At 40.2% G+C, this 12,685-nt stretch overlaps 1 long non-coding RNA gene and 1 pseudogene across 1 annotated transcript; one reads left to right on the forward strand and one right to left on the reverse strand.

Annotated features, from left to right (window-relative positions):
* Nucleotides 1-620: 620 nt before the first annotated feature.
* On the reverse strand, nucleotides 621-1,358 carry LOC132129389 (uncharacterized). Its single transcript, XR_009428505.1, has 3 exons — nucleotides 1,092-1,358; nucleotides 942-1,004; nucleotides 621-859 (listed from the first exon to the last, which is right to left on the reverse strand). It is a non-coding gene; the product is annotated as an uncharacterized LOC132129389 (long non-coding RNA).
* Nucleotides 1,359-9,142: 7,784 nt separating this feature from the next.
* LOC132128987 (uncharacterized) lies at nucleotides 9,143-11,546 on the forward strand (annotated as a pseudogene).
* The last annotated feature ends 1,139 nt before the right edge of the window (nucleotides 11,547-12,685 follow it).

The raw sequence follows: 12,685 nt of genomic DNA on the forward strand, positions 1-12,685 counted from the left end.
CAATATTTGTTATTATAAGTCCAAATCAATCTCCAATTAATATTTTCAAAATGGTCATTCCAAAAGTATTTATTTCGAGATGTTGCAGGGCAATGAATTAGGCATCTGAAAAATGTATTATTACATTTCCTATCTTTAATATCAACACCATTTAGCAAAACCTGTTTTTTAAACAATGATTGCCTAAAAGGTTCACTACTACCTCGCAACTACATGCTGCTGTCGTAAGCTGTTTTTTTTCTGATGACGCATCACGCATGCGGCGGACGGCGGTGCGACACTGGTGGCGGGTGTTGCCAGATTGGGTGTTTTTCCGCTACATATTAATACCCATTTACGGTGTGTTTTAGCCGGGTTTTCGCCTGGAAGGCTCTATAGTAATCTGGCACCCTATTGAACGAAGTTAACGTGAGAGAGCGTGCCGTTCACAGACACCAGAATGAACGAGTTCACAGGAACGTTCATCAGGCATTAATACAGCACGTTCAGTTCACGTTCGCCCAAAATATGAACGAGTTCATGAACTATCGTTCAATGAACGCGTTCAGGCACAACACTGATAGATAGATAGATAGATAGATAGATAGATAGATAGATAGATAGATAGATAGATAGATAGATAGATAGATAGATAGATAGATAGATAGACACAGACAGACAGACCACTTTTAACATGCAACAGATTAATATTCAGACAAGTTCTCACCTTAAGGCGATCCTCAAGTAATTCTATTTCAAGTGCTGCTTTTTTAATGAGGAGCCTTTTCTCTTCCATTTGAAGCTGTATAAGGTCCATCTCCATGTCACTTTTTCTTATTTGTTTTTGAAGATGGACCTTATACAGCTCCTTTGCTGGCAACTAAGGTGGAAAAATGTAATAAATGAGATTGTTTGGTCAGACAATAAAATTCAAATATGGACACATGGACACAAGTTCTTACCCTGCTTAGATTGTGTGCTGAGGCTGAAGGACCCTCATCAGTGGGCAAATCCCTAGGTATGTACTATGAAAGGCCAATGACAGTTTGTTACTCTAATGCAAAAAGGGGCCATACATCATAATGGTATCCACATACAGAATGTGGATCTACCAGCATTGTCCACTTCTGTCACAGCAGATGTGGTCTCTTCATCGTCATCATCATCTTCATCCTACAAGACAAATATTCAAGTATACATTATTTGGCAAAAAATAAAAAACCCTAAAAGTACCTGACAACAAATCACTTACAACTGTGACAGACTGTGTTCTTTCTGGAGAGTCCAATAATACAATCAGTCCGTCAGTATCTATAAGAACACACAACCCGTTAAATTCTCAATATTATCAAAGAAAATAATACATCATATGCAGTTAAATAAAATAAGCCTACATACAAAATTAATCTTGTTCAAAAAGCCTTTAAGTGACAGAGATAGTAATTTATCAGGACAAAAAATGAAAACAAATCATAGAGGTAAACTTACATGTCACCCTTTTTTCACCATCACTTGTGGTGCATAGTATGTGTGATGAACTGCCCCCTGGAATGCCAGCAACCACTGGTCGCCCTTTATTAAGGGACAGAGCCAGCTCCTCAGATGGGGTGAGGGGAGGTGGTGGTGGCCCCGCGCCAGTTAGACGGGCTTCAGTCTTCTTTCTGTTAGCTGCATGACAGAATGAATATACTAAATCCTGTTATAATAATAGTTCAGTAATTGTGTAATCAAATATTACCTTTTTGCAGAATGTTTTTGTGTTTCATTTTGACTTGGCTTAAAGTTCTTGTGGCTCCAGAAGGATTACACCTTATTAAATAAGAAATATACATTATTATTTCAAGCTAAAGAAATAAATGGCAGGAAAAGTAAATGCTTTCATAGTGATTTAACATATTCAAAAGGATGTATAAGTCATACTTCATTATTTTGCATTTCAATAAAACGGGAGCCAATACCAAATTTGTAATTTAATACACTCACGCATTTACTCTGTCCGTTATATTTTGCCAGGCCAGCTCTCTTGCTTTAGCCGATGCAGCTGTATTGCTTCTTTTTAATATTATTGGCTTAAACTCCTCATAAGCATGCATTAAAACTTCCAACTCCCCCTCTGTGAAATACGCCGCTCTCTTTTTTTCACTTTTAGTTTCCATGGTGACTCGTGAAATCGGCGATCCATTGAAAATGTCTTTATAAATGCACCGTGCACGCGCATTAACTCTGGGTAACCAGTCAGAGGTTGATTAAACTAACTCTTCTCAGGTGTTTTGGAACCGACATACTCATGGTATGCCTGTTTGGGGTAAATCATCCCAGAGGTTATAATTTATCAAATGGTAAGTTAACCAACCCCCCTGGGCCATTGTTGTTGTTATTTTTTTTTAAGTAGCATGTATATCATCATTTACTTCAGCAAGTCTTAATTTAGCCACCTGCCAGGCCTTTAATTTTAAATGAAGTGTCTTGAGAGACTGTAAATGGACATAACATGTCTATTTATAAGCTTGTATCTATGTGGTTGAGGCATAGGTCAGATGACTTATTTGCGGGTTCATCAGGTTGGAAAGGTGTAAAGTGCTGACAGAGAGAGAGCGGCATGGTGACATCTCATTACTCACAATGTCATGATGCAAATCATGATACTAAACAGCTAGCTTGATGTGAATACAAGATGAGCAGAGAACAAGAACTGCAAAAACACTTCATAAAAGCCAAAACCATAACTGGTACTTGTTGTATTTAACACTGTAATGAAAATCTGTTTGTTTGTTTACAATCTAGTTATTGAATGAAACTCACAGGGAAATATGTTAAGTCTTGTTCTTAAACGATTGATAGTCGAAATTATATCCTATCATTCTTTTAAATACATACAGTATATCTGCTTAAAGAGAACACAAAGAGTATCTTTGTTTTTTGGCAGGAGTGGTTCACGGTCCTCGAGCACTTCCACAGGCTGAACGCTATGGTCTCGGACCTCGTCATGGGAAATACATACACCTTCAGAGTTTTTGCTGAAAACAAAGTTGGAAGGAGTGAGACTGCTGCTGTAACAAAAGATGCTGCTCATATTCAGAAAACAGGTAAGCTAACAACATCTCATTGTTTTAACTCTACAGAACCTCAGACTTCTCCCATTACGTGGCAACTGCAAACAGCCTACAAATAAATGAACTGACAATTGATACTAATCAATGATACTAAGTGAATTGTTTCTTTGAATCACATGAGGTCATTTTGTTGTTAGCACACACTGACAGCACATACTTAAGTGTTCTCACTCTGTGAAGATAAGACCTGAGTGCTAATGTTTTCGTTCCTCACATCAGATGTACAGTACATGGAATCTGCATAACAACATGGACTATGCTGTAGTGCTACAAAACTGACAATAATTTCTATAAGGTACTTATATAAGGTAAGATATTTATATAAGATCAGTTAACTGTTACACCCTGATACAGCAGACACTGAAGTGGTTACATTTCTTTACTTCCAGATTGTTGTAACCTTCTATTCCAAGTTGTAATTTCAAAAGCATTGCAGACACAAGGTCTACATTTCATATAAATGCTAATTAGGCATGAGTCACATTGGTAAAACAACTCAACTTGTCACCCAACAAACTACAATGATGTTGACTTTACCAAGAATTCTCTTTATTTTAGTATTGATATGTTTAGCTGTAGTGCTTTAATTAGCATCATGCAGCTTGTTATGAATTAGCTTAGGGAAGTTGGCCCTCCAGGAGCAGGACTGGTCACCCCTGATTTAAAGGAAAACAAAAAAGGATGATGGACTGATGATCATGCAAAATGTTTAACAGCTAAAGCAGGGCTGGTCAACTCTGTCCCTCAAATTCCACTTTCCAGCAGAGTTTATCTTCAACCCTATTTAATCACACATGAACCAGCTAAGTAAAAGCTGTGCCTAAAATCATCCCCTGTTCCCTTATATAAGGCATTTTGCCAACTATACCCTTATATAGACCACTGTTTGAGTGAACTGCCATTTGTAGAGGTGTCCAAAACCACGGTGGACTTTATCGCGTGCACTCAATTAATCCATAATGCATTTTATTAATGGGTGTACATCCAATGTACACTAGTGGCTAGCTGTATGCAAAGTCAGAAAAAATTCCTGCATCTCACTAGAAATGTAGCATTTCAGGCACATTCAATGTTTGCTCACTCCTCCAAATGGACTACATTAGGTGGAAATCATGAATAAGCATATATGGGGTGATTTTTGGATACAACAGAGGTCTGTAGGATCACTGGAAACTTCTAAGCATGTGTGTTGCCCTCCTGGAGCACGATTGGACACCCATGCCTTAAATTCATAGATGCTACAACTACAACCTTAAATTCATAGCTGCTACAATTACTACAATATTCAGATGGACATCTTTTGCTGTTGCATTGTACCCATGCTATGAAACATGTCCAACTGGGGTATTTACTGGGCTCTATTTAGCCAACTAGCAACCCACAAACTGCTTCCTAAAGCCTGCAGTTTTGCACATCCCTAACGTCATGTAACAGCTATACCCCCTGCACAACTGTCAGTCCCGGCTGAGGTTGTTGTCCCTTGTCCTGTACGAGAACAGCTGAGATGCAGGCAAATTCTGGGCCAAATACAAATCCTGATGAGTTGGCCTTCTAGGACACTTCAAAATTCTTGTTCATTAAAGCATGCTGGCATGGGACCGCTGTCTATTTCATGATAACAAAGTTCCAGAGATGTCCAAGCTGTCTTGGACAAATGTCCTTCCACCAGATTGTCATGCTGGGGCCCAATTTCCATTAGGAACCAACAGGTTGTCCTGAGCTTTTGGAGATTTTTTTTTTTTTTTTGAGGACGTTGGAAACCTAAAACCTTCACATGAGTCACAGAAGAACACTTCATAGAATGAAGCCATAGATTATTTTTAATTTCTTCATTCCGTTCCATGGTTATCTGAGCCAGTTCACACTGTTATGCTTTGTTTTTCTACTTTGTTTCTAAATATTGGAGTATGTAGGCTTCTGTACTACACTATAAAACCATTATTGCATCATTACAAACCGGTGTTGGAGTAGCCAGGTAGGGTCCTTTTGGTGTGATTTAGCCACCCCCTTCTCCAATCCTGCTACAAGCATTCCACCAGGATGGTTGCGAACTGTGCATAGAAACATGGAAATGGTTTGTAATCATACTGTGCCAAATCATACTCAAGTGAAAATGCAACTGTTCCTCACTTTGCTCTAAACTGTTTGGCCTGGTGGTGCTACAATGTAATTGCTTCTCAACAGGATATTTATGTAGAGCAAACTTCTGCCCATTTAAAAATTATGTTTTCATAACTTAATGGAATTATTATTAGTAGTAGTATTATTATTTTATTTATTTATTTTTGTCCAGCTTTATAACTTTATCTGGGACAGTCTTATTTGTGATTTGACTTGTTAATATTGCCTATTTGTGAAAGTCTACATGCTGACTGAACAGGAAAGTCCTTAATGTACACATGATACTTTTTTGACAACCCAAGACCAACATGAATCAGATGTTCAATTAGCAAGATCCCTGCTACTGTCTGTTATGTGTTGACATATCTATGTACTAAAGATCTATTTTCGACATCCATTATGCTCAAAAGCATAGCTAACATACAGCTGGATGATGTTATTTCAGCTTAGCTACTGTAACTTCATTAGGCTTCTTAAGGATCATGAGCCTGAATGAGGATTAACAAGCTTTCAACTGCTCAAAGGGACGTTTTTACTGGAATTACTCATCTAATCACACATTATTGCAGTATGTTTCTTAAAGAAGAGTATTTTAAGACTTAATCTCCACCTATCCTAAAAAGCACCTTTGCGTTAGCCATTTTTGCTAAAATAATTTAGCATCTTGTGGAACTGAAGGCATTAGATGAGCATTTTTCTCTCTTCTGGAAAGTTACTCATAGAGCAGTAGGACATCAGTTAGAATCATAAGGTTAAAGCAAACAGAATGTGAAAATGCTTCTGTAAAGTTGACCCATGAGGCGCAGTAACATGCTGTTCCAGCGGATGTACCTAGAGTAGGCAGAAATTCAGGGACTGAGACATGTGACATTTTATATAAGAATCATGACACCTCTAAGTATGTGTGAGGGGTATAATTAATGAGGCTACCGAAGCAGTTGGGAACTTTTTAAAAATGATTGTATATAATTGAGAGTGTTTAAACGGTAATGTGTTAAATGGTTAATTTGTGACTCACTTGTTTATGTTTGTTGTGGCCACGTCAGTTGAAATCATATGTATTTTGTTTGCAGACTAAGATCGAGTGGCTGAAGAATCAGATGCTCATAGGAGATACAAATACAGGCAGATCAACAGCCAGGGAGTGTGCTCACTCAAAATCCGCAGACCATCCAGCTTGGACGGTGGTGTCTGCACTTGTAGGGCCAAGAATGCCCTTGGTGAGGCTTACAGTTGCCTGTAAGCTAGAGGTCAGATGTAAGTGCGGCATCATTTGTACTTTGCTTAACACGCTAATGCTACAAGGTGCATTTTCAGCTGATTATCACGGCATTGATCCTTTAAGGTGTTTATACAGGAAAGCAATGGCAAGCGAGCATTTTTTTTTTTTTTTTTTTGCTGACTGTGATTAATTTGATATGGTTTTAAGCATGTGTGTGTGTGTGTGTGTGTGTGTGTACTGGGTGGGTAAAGAGATATGTTGATGAACATCTGCTTTACTCTTTCACCAGAGGTGATCATCTCAGATGAAAAAGAGAGGAAATAAAATGACGTGCACAGGTCAGTAAATAAAAACATTGTCAAATGTATTGTAAAGTATGTGGATACATGTAACTGAAGGCAATCTCAAATTTCCATCCAAAATCAAAAGAAAAAGAGAATATATATATACTGTTGTTCAATTTACTATTGCATTTACTATGCACTCAACTGCACTGACACTTAGTTGCAAACTCAAATATCTCTGAATAATTGATCCCACAATTCTAGATTTGCATCAAAAGCATGTCTGTTTTGTAGTAACTTGGTTTTTAAAAGGTCTGTAAATCCTGTTGAATGCACACTAAGCTTCCAGGAACTCCTATTTAAGAAAGGCATGAGCAGCATCAGATTTAAACAGTTTTAAACACCAAACAAAAGACAGAACTCACACATTAACCTTTATATAGATTTATACCAAACTCACATATTTAATCTCACATGTAATATTCTTCAACTGACAGCATATAGTAAGCTGAAGTAAGAACACGCATAAAACAACCTGACGAAACATCATTGCAGACATCTGTTTGTACATTCTTCTGTGAAAGCAGCGGTTTTTCCTTTGAGACTCACTTACATAGAGGAGCCTGCAAACTGTGAGAATGTAGCCGCTCCCTCTCAAAGAGGCCAAAGTGTTAGTGGCTTTGTGGACTAAAAATGAAACTGTGGCCTTGCAGAGAGCAGAGAACAGAAACCGCACAATACTGACAGACACACACTGCGGGACAACACATTAATGTAACACTTGTTTGCTAAAACCTAGCTGTGATAAAATACAGGTTAATTCAATATTTTTACTTGACAATAATTTTTTGGCCCTCAAAGGCCGGCTATAAAAAAATGCACAAAATAGCCTAAAACTACAAAGCAAAAGGTTTTTAATTATTTATTTTATGTGTAAAAAATTTACATGCAGTCAGACTTTGAACATGAATTTTGAAGATGTTAAATGAGGAAGTCAGGGTCGAAGTCAAGCATGTCAAGCCCACATCCATGTGGCAGTTATGCTTAAAGGAATTGTTCACCCAAAAATGAACATTTGCTGAATATTTATTCACCCTTAGGCCATTCAAGATGTAAATTAGTTAGTTTTTTTCATCAGAATAGATTTGGAGAAATGTAGCATTACATCACTTGCTCACCAATAGTGCTTCTGCCATGAATGGGTGCCGTCAGAATGAGAGCCCAAACAGCTGATAAAAACATCATAATAATGCACAAGTAATCCATACCACTCCGGTCCATCAGTTAATGCCTTCTGAATTGAAAAGCTGCATATTTGTAAAAAAAATAAATTAATAAAAAAATAAAAAAATAATAAATAAATAAATAAATGTTATATAAAATACATACATTATATTTTATACTTCTAACTGGTTCTGGCTAAATTAAAAGTCCATAATCCACAGTAATGCTTCCTCCAGTGGAAACGTCTATCCCCTGTTGTCCACTCAAATCAAAATCCACCCTCAAATTTGTTTAGAACAGTTTTGGATGGTTTTCACTTGTAAATGGTGCTTGATCTGAGCATATTTCTCTCTTAATTCAGATGAGACAGATTTCACTTGCAGAAAGCAATATTATGGATAGAGGACTCGTATTTTAGCTGAAGTTTAAATATGTCTTAGTAATTAATTTGTTTGAATTAAACTGTTTGGAATTTACTGACACCCATTCACTGCAAATATCCATTGATGAGCAAGTGATTTGATGCTACATTTCTCCAAATCTGTTCTGATGATGAAACTAACTCATCTTTGCATACAGTGTGCGTGACAAATTTCTTGATCAGCATATAAGCACGTATTGTACGTCTGCAACCAGAATTTTTCTAACCTCATGTTCTGTGTATTTTGAGCCCTAACAAATTTCTTGATCAGCATATAAGCACGTATTGTACGTCTGCAACCAGAATTTTTCTAACCTCATGTTCTGTGTATTTTGAGCCCTTAACACATGTGCGCTAGGAAGATTTATCTTTATTCAGTAATAACTTGGGCTTGAAATGGTTGCTTGACATCATACTTGACAAGTGGATGAAATATTGAAAGACATTCAGCTGTTTGTATATGCTAAACATTACATCTTTGGGCTTTGCTGGGCCATTGTTTACTCAAGTCAAAAGAGACATTTTAAGTTGGCTATAGGAAAACCATTACATCCAAGTACCAGCACACATCCCTTCTAGAAATCACATGATTGCAGGTACCCTATATCATTCATCTCACATGATCAATATTATTATGGCTAATAATTTCAATACTGCTGCACTTGCTATCTTGATAATGGTAAAAATAATAATTGTAAAGATTGATGTAATGATCTCAAATAAGTCTTTGCCTTTTGTAGTTCATCTGTTGAGGAGAAGCAAGACACAATGCTGTAGAATGACAGCACCAGGACCAAGTGGAACCACTTACAAGGTATACAAGCACTGTCCCAAGTTGCTACAGCGGCTTTGGAGGATCCTAAAGGTCATCTGGAGAAGAGGGAAAGCAGCGCAGCAGTGGCGGTTTGCTGAGGGTGTGTGGATCCCTAAAGAGGAGGATGCCAAAGAGATCAGCCAGTTCAGAATCATCTCACTACTCAGTGTTGAGGGGAAGATCTTCTTCAGCATTGTGGCTAGGAGGCTGGCTGACTTCTTCCTTAAGAACGGGTACATCGACACCTCAGTGCAGAAAGGCGGCATTTCTGGTGTACCGGGGTGTTTAGAACACACAGGCGTGGTCACGCAGCTCCTCAGAGAAGCAAGGGAGAACAAGGGAGATCTGGTAGTCCTCTGGTTACATCTGGCCAATGCCTATGGCTCTATGCCCCACAAGTTGGTGTGGGAAACACTGGAGAGGCACCATGTTCCAGCTACAGTCAGAGACCTCATTCTGGATTATTACAGCGAGTTCAGTCTGAGAGTCTCAGCAGGGTCAGCAACATCGGAGTGGCACAGATTGGAGGTTGGATTTATCACAGGCTGCACCATCTCCGTGATCCTGTTCGCACTAGCAATAAACCTTTTGGTAAAATTTGCTGAACCAGAGTGTAGAGGCCCCAAGTCCAGGTCCGGGATCCGCCAACCACCAATCCGTGCGTTCATGGACGACCTGACAGTAACCACCGAGTCAGTGCCTGGAGCCAGATGGATCTTGAGAGGACTAGAGAGGCTGTTGGGATGGGCCAGGATGTATTTTAAGCCAGCAAAGTCAAGATCCTTGGTCCTGAAGAAGGGCAAAGTGGTCGACAAGTACCGGTTTTCGATCTCAGGAACACCGATGCCTACCATCTCCGAGAAGCCTGTGAAAAGCCTAGGGAGGTATTTTGACAGCAGCCTCAGGGACACCGCTTCAATAAAGAACACATGTGAAGAGTTGGAAAAATGGCTGAAGAGCATCGACAAAACAGGCCTACCCGGCAAATTCAAGGCGTGGATCTACCAGCATGGGATTCTGCCGAGGATACTGTGGCCACTGCTTCTATATGAATTCCCGATTTCCATCATTACAGACCTGGAGAGGAGAGTCAGCCGCTATCTGAGGAGATGGTTGGGTCTACCGCGGAGCTTAAGCAACATCGCACTCTATGGAAAAAGCTGCAAACTGACACTACCTCTGAAATATATCGAGGAGGAGTTTAAGGTTTTGCGTGCAAGAGAGGTGCTGCAGTTCCGCGAATCAGCAGACCCAAAAGTCTCTGGGGCAGGGGTTGTAGTTAAGACTGGCAGGAAGTGGAGAGCAGAGGAGGCAGTGGAGCAGGCAAAGTCCCGTTTGCGCCATGGAGTCCTAGTGGGAACTGTGGCCAGAGGAAGGGCTGGACTAGGAGCCGTTGCAGCCCCCCGTTATGACAAAGCGCGGGGGAAGGAGCGGCAGCAACTGGTTTAGAAGGAAGTCAGAGCAGCTGTGAAGGAGGAGAGGACCAGCAGAGCGGTGGGGATAAGACAGCAAGGTGCATGGACTAGATGGGAGCAAGTTGTGGAGAGGAAGATCTCGTGGACTGACCTGTGGAGGGCAGAGCCACACCGCATCAAGTTCCTGGTCCAGGCGGTCTATGATGTTCTTCTCAGCCCGTCTAACCTGCACTGCTGGGGCTTGGCCGAATCACCAACATGCCCCCTCTGCCAGAAGAACAAGGGGACCCTTGAGCACGTATTGAGTTGTTGCCCAAAAGCTCTGGGAGAAGGCCGATACTGCTGGCATCATGATCAGGTGCTCAAGACTATTGCAGAGAGCATCTCTAGTGCTGTTTCCATGTGCCAAAAGTCCAGACCTAGGAAGCAAACCATCAGCTTCATTAGAGCCGGAGAAAAGACAGGTACAAAGAAAGGAACAGCAGAGCTTCTCCAAACTGCACAGGACTGGCAGCTGTCAGTAGACCTGGGCAAGCAGCTCAAGTTCCCCCAGCATGTAGTCAAGACCTCATTCAGACCTGACATCATCCTGGTATCTGAGGCAACAAAAAATGTTGTAATGCTGGAGCTCACCATGCCATGGGAGGAGCGAATGGAGGAGGCCTTTGAGCGGAAAAAGGGGAAATATCAGGACTTAGTCAGCGACTGCCACAAACAAGGCTGGAAGGCAAGGTGCTTGCCTGTAGAAGTAGGGTGCAGAGGCTTTGCTGGACAGTCCCTCTGCAGGGCATACTGCACTCGGCATCACAGGCGAAAGGAGGAGAAGAGCCATCTGTAACAGCACAGAGGCAGCGGAGAAAGCCTCTAGGTGGCTCTGGATTAAGAGAGCGGAACCGTGGTTGAGCTGCCAGGGCACAAGCGGAGGCTTGATCAACCTCAGCTGGGTCGCCTGAGTGAGGGTGTCTGATGTTCGAGAGACCCAAAACACCCGGTGACCTCAGGATACATCACTGATGATGTGCCCTGCAGAGGTGGGTAGTAACGAGTTACATTTACTTCGTTACATTTACTTGAGTAATTTTTTCGGGTAACTAATACTTTTCAGAGTATATTTAAAGATGGGTACTTTATACTCTTACTTGAGTAAATTTTGGGGGGAAAATCTGTACTTTTACTTCGTTACTGTGGGCGACGATCCTCTCGTTACTTTATCTTAATGCAATAAATGTTATAACTGCTTCAGTTTATTCCAAACGGACCGTCTACTTTTCTCTGGGCAATGAGCGATGCCCATTCGCGAATGATTCATTCTTTTGAGTCAATTCTGTTCAAAGGCTTGATCAAACCAATTGGCAAACGAGTGAATTGGTTCATGATTCAGTTTGAATGAGTCGTTCAGTTCCCTGCCGCGCGCGCTGAGCGTCTGAAGTGGTTCACTCGGAGTTGTAACGTTTAAGAACAGAAAGAGCGTTGAAAACGTGGCTATGGAACTGCACTGAATTGAAATCAGATCTGCAAAGGCTATTATTTGCTAGCGATGGAGATCCTTATTAGATGAACACCGCGTGTGCTGTCTACTGTTTAACAGGTAATAATTTGGGCTACATTCGATTGCAGTACACGATACCACTGTGACATTAGTTTGTTGTACGTGTGTGGCTTATAACCGAGGGGAGTCAAGTTGAATGCAGCTTCTAAAAGACAAAAAATTGCCGATTAAGATTTTATTAATTTTAATACAATCATCGCTCGCTGACTGGAGACCTCTTTCTGGGGAATTCTCTCGTCAGAAACAACAAAGTGCAGATGTGTGTACGAATCTTTAATTAAAATATTGATTTCACAGTGTTAGCAGTTTCAGTGATTTTTAATGGGAGTTTCTGAGAGTGATTGAAATCTAGACTGTCAGTGAAAATTATCTTTAATAATGTAAATGTTATTTGCTTTCTTTATGAACAATGAAAGATTAGTAGCAATATTTATATCACCTTAACTTTCAATGTTAAATTCACATTTAATATAAAGTCAGTCGTATTAAAAATATGTTATGGCATGACACCTATATCTGTTACTTAAGTAAACAGACAAGCTT

The sequence above is a fragment of the Carassius carassius genome, chromosome 46, assembly GCF_963082965.1.
Source record: "Carassius carassius chromosome 46, fCarCar2.1, whole genome shotgun sequence".
Taxonomy (NCBI): domain Eukaryota; kingdom Metazoa; phylum Chordata; class Actinopteri; order Cypriniformes; family Cyprinidae; genus Carassius; species Carassius carassius.